The sequence below is a fragment of the Phalacrocorax carbo genome, chromosome 2, assembly GCF_963921805.1.
Source record: "Phalacrocorax carbo chromosome 2, bPhaCar2.1, whole genome shotgun sequence".
Lineage (NCBI taxonomy): Eukaryota > Metazoa > Chordata > Aves > Suliformes > Phalacrocoracidae > Phalacrocorax > Phalacrocorax carbo.
This window is the reverse complement of record NC_087514.1, coordinates 74991279-75007103: the sequence shown is the minus strand read 5'-3', so window position 1 is coordinate 75007103 and position 15825 is coordinate 74991279.

Below are 15825 nucleotides of genomic sequence, written 5' to 3'. Positions count from 1 at the left end.
CATTAATTTCAAAGAAGAAAGAACAAATAGTAACATAGAATCAAAGGATAGCATGCTAACACTTTGGAAGAGGATAACATATCTGTGCAAATCTTATTTCCCTTAACCTTGTAGACTGTACCATAAGTCCTTTGGTTATAGAAAAGTCTTAGCAGTAATAAAGAGTAGAAGTTTGGGATAATACAAGCAAATCAGGAATAATTGTCAGGAGAAAAAGGGAAATTTTATTTTATTTCAACATAAAATTAATGACCCAGTAGGAATATTGTGTACTGAAAGGTTTTGCTCCATAGTAATAACAGTTTACCAGCCCAGTGACAAAGGAAATAGAAACGGACTCAAAACAAATACTGTGGATCGAAGAGGAAGTTAATGAAAAAAGAGCCAGAGCTTTTTGAAGTCTCATTTTCTGAACACACCTATGGAACCAAACTTTCAGAGCTCTGGAAGAAAGGCTGCATTTTCACTGTGAAATAGATATCTATGACGGGATGTTGTGAGAATCTTCCAAGTGATGTTTGGAAACCTCAGTTTCCATTGGTCTTAAAGGGAACCAAATGCTTAACATCACATGTGTTTCATATGTTTACTGTATACCTTGTATGAATATTCCATGTATGCACACAGTCATATAGACAACCTGCAGAGACATACGGCATTTTTCAGAAGCAGTTTAGCCTCACATTGTTAAAGTTAGCCTCTGATTACTGTTAAACTGATAATGTGTTGTGCTTTATGCTGTTAGCTGCTTAGATATAAAACACGATGTACCAGAAAGTAAGATTAAAAAAACAGATGAAATGAAAAGCAGAGTTCTAGACCACTCAGACTGGTGTGATACAACAACTTAGAAGCCATTACCAAGGAAAGTGCCATATTGTTTTCTGCTGTTGTTCTTCAAAAGTGTCAGCAAAAAATGGTCAAAAGAAATCTGTAGGACTTTTGAAAAGCCTTTAAGTCTTGCATGAGATGCTAAGGGAATACAGTAGCTGTCTTCTTTCCTCCCTCGCCAAGATAATAAACCCAAATTCTTCAGATGAGACTGATCCAGCCCTTCTGGTTGCCGATCAAGAACCTAGATTTACAGTTTCTGCCAAGCTGTGTGGGTGAAGCAGCAACACCTCCTAACAGGAGCAAGTATTGCATTTCTAAATTCTACACTGTGTCTTAAGAGCTGTTCTTCAAATCAGGAATCTGCCTGAACCTCCAAGAAATTCTCAAAATGGCAGTTAAGCAGCAGCAGCCCCTCTTTTTCCTAAAAAACTTAGTTATGAATAATAGTTGGTATAGGAATGGAACTACTGCCATTTTCTCCTCCTAGTTTGGATTTAACACTAACAGAGAAAAACAATGGCTTATTTATATCCTTAAAAGCTCCATTGAGTTAGATATCTAAAAGGGCAACTTACACCTAGCAGTTACAAAAATCTCTCAAAACCCAATGTCCTTAACCTTTCTACAAAAATAGTCTACTTTTGAGGTGGTCATTTACAGGACTCATGCTTCTCATTTGGTGCCCCCAAGGCCTCATTGCATATATGACTTTCTTCAGCTTGTTCCAACAGGTTTTGTTTTTAATAGAAGAGTAAACATGGGTGAGTATGAAACACTTTTGTATTTCAAGGTGTATGTCATCTAAATACAGCTCGCACATATTGAGATGTTATGTCTTGTGAAGCTAAAAGAAACATATTCCAACCCCAATAAAAGTCAATGTCTGCTTTTGTATTATATGAAAAAAAAGTTCTGTAGCACTTCTGTACTACTATCAAGGATTAGTACTGCTACGGAGCCTGTCCCACAAATTCTCCTTTTCAGTTGTTACCAATATGCTTTAATCCCTGGAAATTCACGCATGCAAGTTCCTGCATAACTTGTTTGAACTTTCCTTTCTTAATTGCCTTTTGTAGATTTTTCAAATAAATTTTTGGAGCAGAAGGGGTGCTCAGACCACAGATTTAAAAAAACGTGGCAGACTGATTTAAGATTGGCTGTTTTTCCCTCAGAACTCCTGTTAAGAGAGGTACTAGCAAATTTAAATGGTAGACGCTGAATTTATAATGAATTATGGTTATTTCTTTTTGACTCTCAGTATTGAATATTTGTATTACAGCACTACCTGCAGGCAAAGATCAGAAGTAGGTATAAACACATGAGGCATCACAGCAAAAGCAATAGGACCGCTTAGAGGTTCATACTTTTGCATGTAATTCAGTGCCACTGTGATTTAGGATCAGAACACGCCCTAGAACCAGTTTTGCTTACATTCGTTCTTTGAAGTATTTTTCCTTTTTTTCAAATAAAATGAGGAAACAGAGGCCACTGCAAAAATTTGAATGTTTGCCTAATATTTTTCAGTCTTAAACATTTAACTTCTGATGATCTCTACAGTGATGTCATAATTTAATTCACCATTAAAAAAAAAACAACAAAAACCACAAACCTGCACTGTTGCCAATCTTCAACTCCTTCCTCAAAAAAAGGAAGAGAAAATTTAAACCTTTGTTATTTGCAGGATGGGGGAACATTTGTCCATGACATTACTATTGGTAAATGTCAAATGTTGTTTACTGAGCTAAAAGCATTAAGAACTAAGGATGGGATCAACATACTTTGCAATATAAATTTTTAAAGGTTAATCTTCCATGATTAGCTTAGCTAAACAATGCTAAGCACAAAGTAAATTGCTTAATGCAAGTCACCCTAAATGGCTTCAGTCTTTTGTTCTGAGCTTCCTAAATATTGGTTTATTTGATTTCACAGTCATAAAGTCTGCACATACATTCACAAGGTTGAAAGATTATACATAGTTTTCTTAGTGCTCTTCATGTAAACGATACAGGAAGACAATAGCAAAGGAGAAAGTTAAATTTGTCTGTAATAATGAATCACAATCAATTGGTAGAGTTACCTGCAAAGAAATAGAAGTGTGCTTTCCTGAGAGTCAAGTGTAATTGCAATCTTATTTCATTTTCTCCTTTTTGTGCTATTCTTTTTTTGCCAACGCTTCAATCTAAAAAACAAGACAATACTGTATTTCTTACTACTCACTTCTTACAAGGTGAGAGAGGACAAAATTATTTCACCTTTGTTATGAAAGAAGTTTTGGGAAAAAAAAGAATCTTTTCATTTAACAACAATCTAAATGTTTACAGTGTCCTATCACCTCAGAATATCTCTGCTCATAGGTTTATGGGGAAGGAGCAATACAGAAAGTGTTTTGTGTTTCTGCTTGACTTCCCAGCTCTGAGAGTGTTCTCAGTTATTTGTCATCCTACAGCTAAGGACAGGACTCTTCTGTAAATTTCACAAATACAGTAATTTTCCCTGTAACTACCATTGACAGACTGGTTTGAGTTTTGAAATGATGAATACTTGCAACTCAGAATATTTTTCCATACAGTTATAAATGTTACAAGGAATGGTAACTATTAAAACCATAAACAAGTCTGGAAGAATATCACAAACTCGTAACCTCTCACAAGTTTCAAAATATGACAGACCCTTTAATCAAAAAAAGGCTTTTGGTGGCATTTTCTTTTACAGTTTTATTGTAACCCACTCTTATCCATACGGCTACAAATACTGCAGATTTTAATTCCAAGTACAGAGGGCCTTCAGATGGGAGTAAATGAAATTTTCACGTATTGAAATGCTCCTTTAAATTGACATTACAGCACAGAAAGAGATCTTATGTGTTTATGAGACTATTTACAGTGACAGCTCATAAGGAAGCCAAAGTGTACATAATAGACTATTAATTCCTTCCCTCTTTTTATATACCATGAACTTGAAAAACAAGAGAAAGATCAGGTTTGACAACTAGCTGCTTAAAATAAACTATTTACTTTAAATCTTTGAAGAAGCAAAGTCTCAGACATTCCTTATCAAAAAGACTTGTATAATTATGACCTTTTGACTTATATTGGGTTTAAATTTTTGAGCAAAGTTATACATACTATACATTAAATCCCTGTATATGAAATTGAGAAGGAAGGACATGATGGCTTCTTTTGTTACTTCTGACAGAAGATTATGTTAATTGCTGCTGATTGTTTTCAATATCAAATGGTTTAACAGACCCTTCAAATCATTGGCAACTATACTTAAAAAAATAGGTGCCAATTTTTTTTGTCACCTGCACTACACTTTATTTTTCAGATGTTAACCACCACTGGTTCAGGTTTCAAAAATGTTGCTTATTCACCATAACACAAAGAGAGGAATTCACATTATATTATATATAAATGTCACCATCTTCAATAAACTACCTCAATGTCTTTTTCTTTGTTGAGTCAAGCATGAGAGATGTTACTTTTGTCCTTATGTGGCATTGCCTCAGTGGGGCTAAACACTGACAAAAATGACGTGGAAATGTGGATCTTAGCTGTTTCACCTGCTAGCTGGATTCCTGTGTAAGAGACAGAAAACAGAAGGCGTGATTCTTTCTGTTTCCCTACAACAGCCCACAATGAAGGACCTTTACAGGGACTACCAAACCAAATCACTGCTGTAAAAAATGACATTGATAGTTCAACTCTGCAATAAGGTGAAACACTCAATGAAATTAAATGGAATTTCTCTAGCAAAATGCAAAGGTCTTTCTTCCAAAACTATCACTCTTTCAGCTGCTCTGAAAGAAGGCCTTGTAATTAGGGCTTTGAACAGGGAAGAGTTTTGTCTACCTTTTGCAACTTCACAATGGCAACCCTGAGGAGACTGTCAGCTGCCTCCCCTCCACCACCACTGCCCTACTCTTGATTATCAGTGATGAGGGCACGCAGGAGATGAATATATATTACACAATAATAATTTTCTATGCTTAAAGGATTTTTAGTTTTATAGAAAAAGAAAATCTTATTACATGGCTTAGCTAATTTTCTTTTAAAAAGTAAGGCAATGTTTACATGATTTCATAAGTATTGTAGATGGTTAGTTTTAAAAGAAATAGTTCTTAGCACTCAAGATAACAGAAAAGGCTTAAAAAGTGACCCAATAGCATTCTAAACCTCTGTATCTGTCAAGAGCTACTTGCATTAACGGGAAAGAAAAAAAAAAAAACAAAAAACAAAACACCAAAAAGAGGAAAACCTCCTGGCCTGGAGTTCATTCTAATCAGGTATGCAAAAGGCTGGGAAAGGAGGCAGCCAGGAGAAAGCTGTTGGAGTGATTCTGGTGACGGTGATCTGATCTTTGTCTTTAATCTTTCTAGTATTTACTTGGACCCAGTAAAGGAGTAAATTCTTAGAGGACTTATTCTGCATGTGCAGCAGCAGAAATAATATACGCAATAATACTGGCAATCCTGTGCAAAGCACAGGACCTACTGAGTTTTCACAGCAGCACTGTGCACACAGGCAGGATATCTGGCATTCACTGGGTTCTAGAAATGCTGAATGCCTGGTATATACTGGAGATCTCATCACACATCACATAAGGAGCTGCTAGATATAGGTTGATCCTGCCTCTGGATGGGATTTGTCTAACTAGAAAAGTTGTTCCCTTTCTAAGGCTCCTAACCCATAGCACAAATAAAATATAGAATACTGAAAAATAAAGAATATTGAACAAAATTCCACAGGAGTCTCCGCACTTTCTGTGTTTGTGATTGACACTTCTAATATGGAAGTTCAAGAAAATGGCTCTTCTCATCAAAAGCCTCCACCCATGGACTTGGAGAATACTGTTTCACCTGAAGTGTATGGCCCAACTTTATTGTTTTTACTTTTGAAAGGTATGTCAACATTTAAATAGAATATAAGCAAATAAAGAGAGGCAAGAGCAGCACACTGTGCCAAAATTCCCACTGGAAACAATATGAAACATAAATTATCAAGGAATACTAAACCAAACTCTTTTCTTGGACACATTACTGAACTGTGAAAGTGACTTTTAAAGTAATCGTGAACTTTAAGGAGACATCTGTGAATTTATGCTCTATTATTCATTTGTTTCAAAAAATAACCTTAGAGCTGATTGCAGTTTAGTAGATTAAATGCTGTTTAGTATGTTAATATATGTTAGTATGTATGTTAGTAAATTAAATGCTATTTAGTATGCTAGCTAGTATGGTTAACTATAAAGTTACACAATATAGGTATTCAAGACATTTGTCATGAGGATGTGCACAGAACACACAGAATTACAGGGACAGACCTGCTAATGGTAACACAGCTCTCTCTCTCAGCAGATGGATGAAGCAGATGGATGACTTCTGTTTTCTTCACACTCTTCCTGCTGATCATAGTGTCCAGCAGTAATATCAATATCTACCCTGGGAATATATACATGCAGGTTTTGTTTGTTTTTTATTAGCCACTTTTAGTTCTTCATCAGACTAGGTTTTGGTAGTCCTCAGTAATATGTAGCACATAAAATAACACAGGCGGTTCTACAGAAGTATGTGGGCCTTCAAGTATTTTCACTGGACAAATAAAATTAGGAAAACAGAGACATCATGTTACTCTGTAAGATGAGTGTGTTATATACAAGTCATATTTGAGATAGTGTTCAGAAAGTTTTACTATCATATGTGCCACAATGGAGGCTTTACTTGAAACATTCCCATTGCAAAATTCTAAAATACCCTATTTGTCCTGATTTTATCATGGATTTCTGTATTGTATTCTGTACTCTGTTTCAGCAGTTTAAGGAACTAAGCCATATAACGTTGCTGAAGTGGATGAGAAACAGTTGCACAGTCTGTTTCACCAGACCAGCTTTGAGGGCTCTGACTTCCTAGCTGTAGGGTGGTAACAAAAAGGTGGAGTGGCAGAAGCGTTTTAAAACAGTCACAGCTATCTCTGTTCATCATAAAAAATAATTAAAAAATCAAACATCTGGGGGAATTTCAAAGGAATGTCATTCAGGAAGCTGGCCCAAGATCTGCTGATGAATCAGCATACAAAGCACCTAGTGTAGGTGAAGCTATGCTGATGGAAGAACACAACACTGGGGAGGCAGGATGAATATGCCAGCAACTTCTGTGCTCTGTCCAGGACCCTGCCGGTGACACCTATATTAGCATGGGTATAGGTTTTGAAGGTTCATTACATAGGCAAGGTCTTAACAAATCTAAGCCTAACATGGGAATGGTTTGTTTGTGTACCAACAGTACTCATTCCAGAGAAAGACGTGTTCAATGTGACAGAATCAATGAAAGCACCATTTTAGTGGTTAATGGGTAAACAAGCAGAAAATATATTACGACATACATGAAACAAACACTCTGAAAACAATGACATGACACATGTTGCTGCTGTAAGCTGCTGAGGAATACTACATGCAGGTTTGGACTCATCATCACTGACACCACCGATACCAGAATGTGGCAGTGAGATGAAGCCCTGCCTCAAAAGGGAGCTGTGATGGCTGAAGCCACTGCATTCTAAGAAGTAACTATATGAGACAGATAGCAAAATTCCAAGTGAAACTGGACACTTGTAAAATAATAATAAAATCTATGGATCCAGCAGAAGAGATTTTTGTAAAAAGCTTGTGTGGGTGTGTGGCCAGCAGGACTAGTATCGTCCCCCTGTATTCAGTACTGGTGAGGCTGCACCTCTAATACTGTGTTCAGTTTTGGGTCCCTCACTACAAGAACGTCACTGAGGTGCTGGAGCGTGTCCAAACAAGAGGAAGGAAGCTGGTGGAGGGTCTAGAGAACAAGTCTAAAGAGGACCAGCTGAGGTAACTGGGACTGTTTAGCCTGGAGAAAAAGAGGCTGAGGGGAGACCTTATCGCTCTCTACAACTACCTGAAAGGAGGTTGTAGAGAGGCAGGGGTTGGTCTCTTCTCCCAAGCAACAAGTGATAGGACAAGAGGAAATGGCCTCAAGTTACGCCAGAGGAGGTTTTGATTCAATGTGAGGAGAAGTTTCTTCACTGAAAGGGTTGTCAAGCATTGGAACAGGCTGCCCAGGGAAGTGGTTTAGTCTCCATCCCTGGAGGTATTTAAGATGTGTAGACATGGCACTTAGGGACATGAGTTAATGGTGGACCCGGCAGTGCCACATTTACAGTTGGACTCTATGCTCTTAAAGGTCTTTTCCAACCTAAATGATTCTATGACTTTATGATTCTATGAATATGAATATTCATGTTTAAGGACTGAAGGTAACAAACATCTACTGGTGGTGAGGAATAAAATAACCTTTAGGCATAGTTAGGAATAATTTCCATGAAACATTACTCCATAAGAATTCTTTTGCCTATATCTGAGAAGCAGATAGGTATGGATACTACTGAACACCAGATACTGAACACGGTGGACCCCATTACATGCTGCAGAAATGAACAGTGTAGAGATTTCAGAGATTTTTCTGACTGGGAACATGTACAGGACCATGACCACAACTAAGACTGTAAAGCTGTAGTATGCCTTTTTGAACTTCCCCAACAATAAAGTCTTGTTTCAAGATTTTCAAGGTTTTTACACTATAACTCCTATACTCCAAGAGGTGTCTTTTGAAGAGAACTGTGAAAACCAATAATTTTTTCATAGTCTTCTCTGCAGTACTTTTCAAGCTCCAGAAGGAAGATTTTGGTGGCTTATGAACTGAAAATAATTACAGTTTGCTGGCAGCAATTCTTAGTGGGAAGAAAAGTAGATGTGGTGGTTACTTCCATATATCACAAGTAGAGCATTAGCACTAGCACTTTAAGGAAGCGTAATTGAGATTTTTGATTTTTAAATTCATGAGATGTTGTAATGAAGTTGATTGATAGTATTATTTTGCTTTGGTTGGAATTACAAGCGAATAATTTCCACATACCAAGAAAACATAGAAGTGTCAATTCCGCCAAAGGCATTGGGCCATACTGCTAACTACACAGTACCCTATCTAGGAGAAACACACCTTGTATTGACTTATAAATTGGTTTCTATCCTCACTACACAGCACATATTTTAGCAGAAATAATCAGTCTAGCCTTAATCCTAATGCAGTTACAACAATCTTGCCACTGATTCACTTGAGCAAGAGAGAACGAGCCATGGATGAAAATGGAGGAGTGTAGAAATTAATACGTAAAGAGTAAATGCAGGTAGATTGGCAGATAAGTTGTCGTCACTACCAGATCATGTCTTTCTTGCAGGAAATACAGTGGAAGAACATTTTTGCCATTTAGTACCAAAGGCTGCTAATACTTTTCCTTCCCCTCTCCCTTCATTTTCTGTTTTCTTCTCATGCATCAGTTGTTAAGGAATGTATAAATATGATGTGCTCAATTATTAATCATGTATCATTCAAGCCTGGCAAGCGGCTTCTGAAATAAAAATGCAGAGAAGACTTAGAATTAAATCCCACTTCAGGAGTTTTACCTAAAAATAGCTGGTTCCTACACCAGCCACATCCTGTTGACTTTTATCACTGAAGTACCAGGCTGGAAGTCTAAGCATTCACAAACTGTAAGACATACTCACTTTTAAAAAAAATAATTGAATGAGTGAAGCTAGACCAACCAAAACTCAGGTGCTTTCCTCTGCTGCGCTGGTACAAAGCAGCTGCTGTCTGTTGAAACTGTATGTAAAGTCATGTAGCAATAGGATTTGTTTGCCTAGATTACAGAGGACTGACATTAAGAAGAAAACAAAGCAGAGCCTTAAATCACAGTCTACTTTTGGGTGGCCAGCTTGAAGAGGCCTGATTAGAATTTACTGAAACACTCTTTCTGCAGATTATTTAAAATGTCACCAACATAGCATAAAACTAAGAACAAACAATCTCCATTTAGTTTTAAAAATACAGGTCAATTCTGAGAGAGGGAGGAAAGGAGAAGTGGGAGAACTGGAACTGCTGCTGCTAACAGTAAAGGCAAAGTAGGACAGTACACGCCTAGCATATACTTTTTTCCTAATCTCTCTTCCATAAAGAACATCTTATTACATAAGGAGACATTGTTTCCCTTGTTCTCAGACTGGGTGTAAATGACAAGGTTTTGGTAGTTTGGGGGCTGCAGCCGTGGCTTCTGTGGAAAGAGATTGGGGACTGCCTCGTGCTAGACACAACCAGTTTCAGCCGGATCTGCAACAGATCCACCACTGCACAAAGCTGAACATACAAGCCTGTGTATGCTGCCTCTGGAAAAACATATTTAAGAAAGGTCAGACAATGCTGGGGAGAAAAAGAAGGAGGGAACAAAAGAGTAAGAAACAACAAAGGGAACACCAAGGTCAGAGGAGGAGGAGGTGCCCATGGAAAGCACACACCAGAGCAGAGGAAAAAAGTGAGAAGTAGGGAGTGGCAGAGGGAAACCACTATGTATGGACTGTAACTTCCCACAGCAACAACTTTGCAAGGTGCGTTGCTTGGCTGAAGGGACTGAGCGTAACCTACAGCATTAAGAAGGAGGAAAGAGAGGAATTTGGAGTGAAGTTGAGCAAGGAAAAAGGGAAAGGAAAGGTGTTTTCTCTAAGTGTGTAAATATTTGGTTTATTGTTCTTTTCTTTCCAATACCCAAATCAGTAATTATATATTTATTTTGATTATCAGTGATTTAATTTACTCCAAATCAAGTCTGTTTTGACCACAGTTGTAATTGGTAAGTGATCTTCCAGGCTCCATCTTTATCCAAAAGATTTCTTATTCCTGTTCTTTGTTTTCTTCCCCTGTCCCACTGAGGAGGGAGACTTGGAGAGTGCCTGAGTAGGAATGTGGTTGCCAGCTGGGACCAACCGATCAGATCTCTCCTTGTGGTTCTGGAAAAGAGGAGTGAAAAAAGAAAAAAAAATATTACATTCTTCTCACATATTCTCAGTTGCAGAATGCATGGGATAACATGTGACTGACTTTTCCTTCATTTCAATAAAACCTTTCTGGTTGTGTCTAAGGCTTTTAATGAATGTTCTTCAGTGCAGGGTTGGATCTCAGAAGCAAATGACTAAAAGTCATATGTGAGATACTTCCTAAACTATGTCTTCCTGCCTTGTTCATTCCAGGTTAGAGCAGAATGCAAAATATAGGCATTGTTTAAGCAGTCCAGGAATTTGCATTCAAGTGCAATATCAGATTAATCCAATCCCCATCCTGTCAGCAACAAAACAGGCAACCTCCTCCTTTCTCAATGTAAGAGTTTTGGACTACTTAGCTCTAAGCCACACAAATAGAAGGTCTCAGGTTCTGGCTTGTTGTTTCCTGACATTCAGTTACAATAACTTTGGAAAAAAAGGAGTCCTCTTCACCCCTCTACAATGTCTCTTTAAAACTTCTGAAAGGAGTTGCTTATGTTAAAATGTAGAAGATGATAGTAAATGGCAGAAGGAATATAACAGAGTCTGGGCAACAAAATGGTCATCTATGAACTGCAGCCTTCGTAAGCAACGATCATGGAAGCAAAGAAGTTTTGTCCAGAAATCCTTGCCATATACTGGGTTGACTGCCTCCAAGGAGCTAGTGTTTCCCTGATCACTGTCAGTCACTGAGTGCCGGTAAGGAAGATGGTTATTTCCAATTTCCTTCACTGGGTTGCTTTGTTGGGGTCATTTGTTGTTAGGTCTTCTGAATGTTTATTTATTCAGCCATTTATTTTTCATTGCAGTTGTGGGAAGGAAGAAAAGGAAAAGGGAAGAAGAATCTTTGATGTGTCTCTTGACTAGAAATAGTTGTCCCCAGATGGAAGTGAGTAAGGCTGTTTAGCATGGGGAGCTGGGGTGAAAAGACAGACAGACAGTGTTAGGTCAGAGAGAGAAATTACAACTATTTTTCCTTAGAAAGATGCCTTTTAAAAATGAGAAAGTAGCAATACTAAAGCCACCTAGAAGCATCCCAAGGACTAAGATTTGGAGAGCAGGGAGCTCCAAAGGCAGCCAGAGGCTGGAACTTTGTATCAGTGAGGGAATCTTGTCAATATAAAACAGTCCCTTCATTAGTTGTTATGAGAAAAGGAAAGATATGAGAAAGAAGAATGAAGTCTTTCAAATAATACAGTGACCAAATTAAATAGTTACCAAACCCCAAAAATATCACTAACCAAAGCAAGGCATTTAGAAGAAATAGGGAACCGGTTATATTTAGAATTTAGACTTCAAAACATAAATTCTCAGGTCTCTGAATGACTATATACTTCGGCCAGTTTCCGCTCAGTTAGGCAAGGGACTTTAACAATAATAAGAGAGAATTTTTTAGCTGGTAGGACGTTTTTCAGTGTCAAATTCTCCACTTAGAATCTGTTCTGAAGCTGATTTTGTAGTGACAAATGGCAGGCATCATGAATTGCCTCCCATACTGCTATCACATGGGGTTCAACTTTTCTTCACAGTCATTCTGAGTAGTGATAATGATGGTGTTAAATAGCATGGGGGAAATCACTAAAATGGCCTCATACAGACGAGGGTGAAAATGCATAAAAGGGAGGATTATAGACTCTGTAAAATAGGGGAAAAAAGATTGGTAGTTCTGTGGAGAAGGGAGAAAAAGCAGAAGACAAGGAAAATTCTGATAACAATAAACCTATTAACAGCATCTTGGAACAGAAAAAAAAATACCCAAAATATTCAAGTTTATTTGATGAGAAAGTTGATTAGCTCAACAGTCAACTGCCTCTGTGGCACTAGTTAAACTATATGACACGCAAAGAAAGACAGAGATAAAAAGAAAGCACTCTTCATCACTTGCTCAATTCTGCATGGTAAAAGGAACAGAAATTATTATATAAAACTCTACCTACTACCAATAAAATCAACATAAGTATATTGATCTGGCTAAACCTCTGTGTCACACCTTTCTCCAGTTATTTTGTGCATGCTAAATTGGAAATCACACCATGCAATTAATTGTACTTTAAATTTGCCCACATACTAGAAAACTTTAACACTTTCTAAATGTATTTTTATCTCATTAGAAAATGTATCTATGTGTCATTTCTGTATACTGAACCATAAGGTTACTTGTTTCTTTTCCTTGTGTAAAGAGAAAACTGAGAGAAGGTATGATGGAGGAAAATACAAGTGGCATAAAGTAAGATGGATTGAAATTGTTTTCTAGTGCAGGAAACAGGAGGTGTCTGATTAAGCCAGTATGAACACATTTCAAGACAAACAAGAATAGGTGCAAAAGAACTTGCCAAAACTGATGTGGATCCTGGAATTTCATGTAGGTTGATTGGGAGACTAAAAAGGTTTATGGAGGAGAAGTTCGTTGTGGGTTACAAATATATGGAACCATGGAGAGTCAGGAGATTTTTGAAGTGAAAATAGCTGGAGGTTTAAATTAGCATTAGGCAGAAGTATCGTATTATAACCTTGTCCTACCCTTCCTTTTTCCAAACCGTTCATCAACCGGATGCTGTTGGATACAATACACAACTCAGCCTTTCGCTTGAGCCACTACAGGTGTTAAAACTGTATTAAATTCTCTAACTGCTGTCACCTACTGATGTCCCCAAGTGAATACTGTAAATGAGTCTTCAAAGCTATTTGACTCTATTAACTTTATACAGTCTAAGTAACTACACCGGAATTCTTAAGAGGTTTTAACAACCTGCAACCTTTCCTTCTATTCCTACAGGTTTCATAAGGAAGATTTATTTATCTATTGCATTTTAGATGTTTTACCTAAAACATCTATAGCAACCATATTTCCTTCTGCCTGTCTCTTCTGACAATGGTTTCCACCCCTGTTATTCCTACCACTCTCATCTTCAGAGAGATTCTGTCCTATATGCATTGGGTTTTACAGTTGTGCTGAAATCATATTTTGTTCTGCTTTTTCTACCTGTAAACTGAAAATTTGCAATAAATTTTCAGTCAGGTATCAGCTTTCATTTGTGTACAGTTTTTCTTGGATTCAAATTCTCTTTTTAATCCTGTCCCCTCCATTATTTTGAATCAGTTTTAGAATAGGTAACTGAGGAGAAACTTGCCATTCTCTGCAAAGATAGGAAGAAGTAGAGAAATATTTTAAAGATTTGTGGACCCCTAGAAAATGCTATAGGTAAATTTTTAAAAATAAAATAAAGCGAAAAAAATCTCAATTTTAAGAGAAAAGTTTTATCTCCATAGTTTTGTTTCCCAACAGCAATTCTTCTATTGCACATGACTTGTTTAGGGGATATATCCTTGGCCAACACTTAATCTCTTCCTAGTCATATGCATCAAACTGACTATTCAGATAAGATTTTGCTCTGGAATGGATTCCAGAAATTTTATCATGTGCATACAAGATAAACTGAGACTGTGCTGAGCAATGGAAATCCATTCAAACTGTTCATGTAGACACAGTCATAGTCTTCCATTTTATGTACAGAGAAGCGATACTAATTCCTTCATTTTGAAACTTACTTTGTTTAACTGTGCAAATTGCCAATCTCTCAACTTAATTTCTCACATGGAAAGTTTTCCTCTATACAATATTTTTTCCTATAACTTTATGAGATGAAGTAACACAAAGCTTTCCATTGAATAAGATCATGAACTGTCTTTGGTTGCTTTCCAGAGTGGTAAATTTGACTTTAGTACCCAATTTGGCTATCTTGCAGTCTATCATTGGCCATATATCACATCTTTATTTTTCTTTCTTTATTAATACTGTCTCCTTTTAATAATAATAATGATTTACATTCATATAGTCCTTTATCTTATGCAGTCCAAATGTACTTTACAAACTATACATTAGAATCACTTTATCCTGCACTAAATTTTATGCACATGTCAGCTGAAACATAACTGTCTAGTAACATTCTGCAACACCTTCACAGTGGTTTAAAACAGAAGACCAACACATTAAGGTGAAGATGCAAGAATAAGTTTTCAAATATACACAATCCAAGTAGCTAAATTAGAATAATGGTCAGTGCACTACTTTTACTCTTACAGAGTACAAAGGAAAATTTATTAGTCAATAATAGGCAGAAGATTTCATATAATTTGACTTTTTACTTTTATGGCTTACCATTTATTAAACAGATCATTGTTTCAGAGCAAACATTTACCACTCATTTATAAGATACCATACTTATTTCCTTCCAGAAATAAGGAATAAGGTTAGAAAATTATTATGGCATTAAGATACTGCCTTATGGTAACTGAAAACACAGACATTCTGGCAACAGTGGTACAGCACTGGTTCCAGAACAAACCCAGCCTTCAATATTCAGTGTTGGAGTGGCAGGCATGGCTTGTTTCCATCAGCATCTCCTTAACTGTAAGATCAGAATGAGTGGATATTTGTTTAATACTACATTAATACCTATAGCCCTGGGTCATACAATACCTACCTGTATACCTGTATAAAGCTACATCACCTTCACTGACAGCACCCAACTGTATATACTATGGAAACTCAGAGTTGCTTACTAGATTGTTTCTAACTCATGAAGAATCCAAATCAGTTGTAATACCAATATACTATTAATAAAAATCAATTAAGTTCACCACCTGAAGAAGCAGCTATAACAGTTTACTCTTCTATCTTAAAAACCACACAATCTTTTACATAAAATAATCCTAAAATATTGGATTATGTCTTAAAATTACTTAGTATGTCAAACTCAAAAGAGAAAAAATTCTTCAAAAAACATAATCCAGAAAAATTACAATCAACACAATTTTTTTCTGCTTTCTACTTTGTGCAATACTATGGCTTAATAACACCTATCCATTTACTGCTCTAAATTTATCTTTTATTTCTGTATCCATCTACATGTACAGCTAGACCAGAAATGGTTCAATGAACACAGTGTGCACTATATATGGCGAAGGCTCTTCTAAGTCATTATTTACCTGCACAACTTTCTCAGCTCAAAGCCCTTTTTCTACAATGTTCTTTTTCTTTTAGCACTATTATACTAAATGTGTCTAGAGAGTCTCTTTCATTACAGGCTTTTAGAA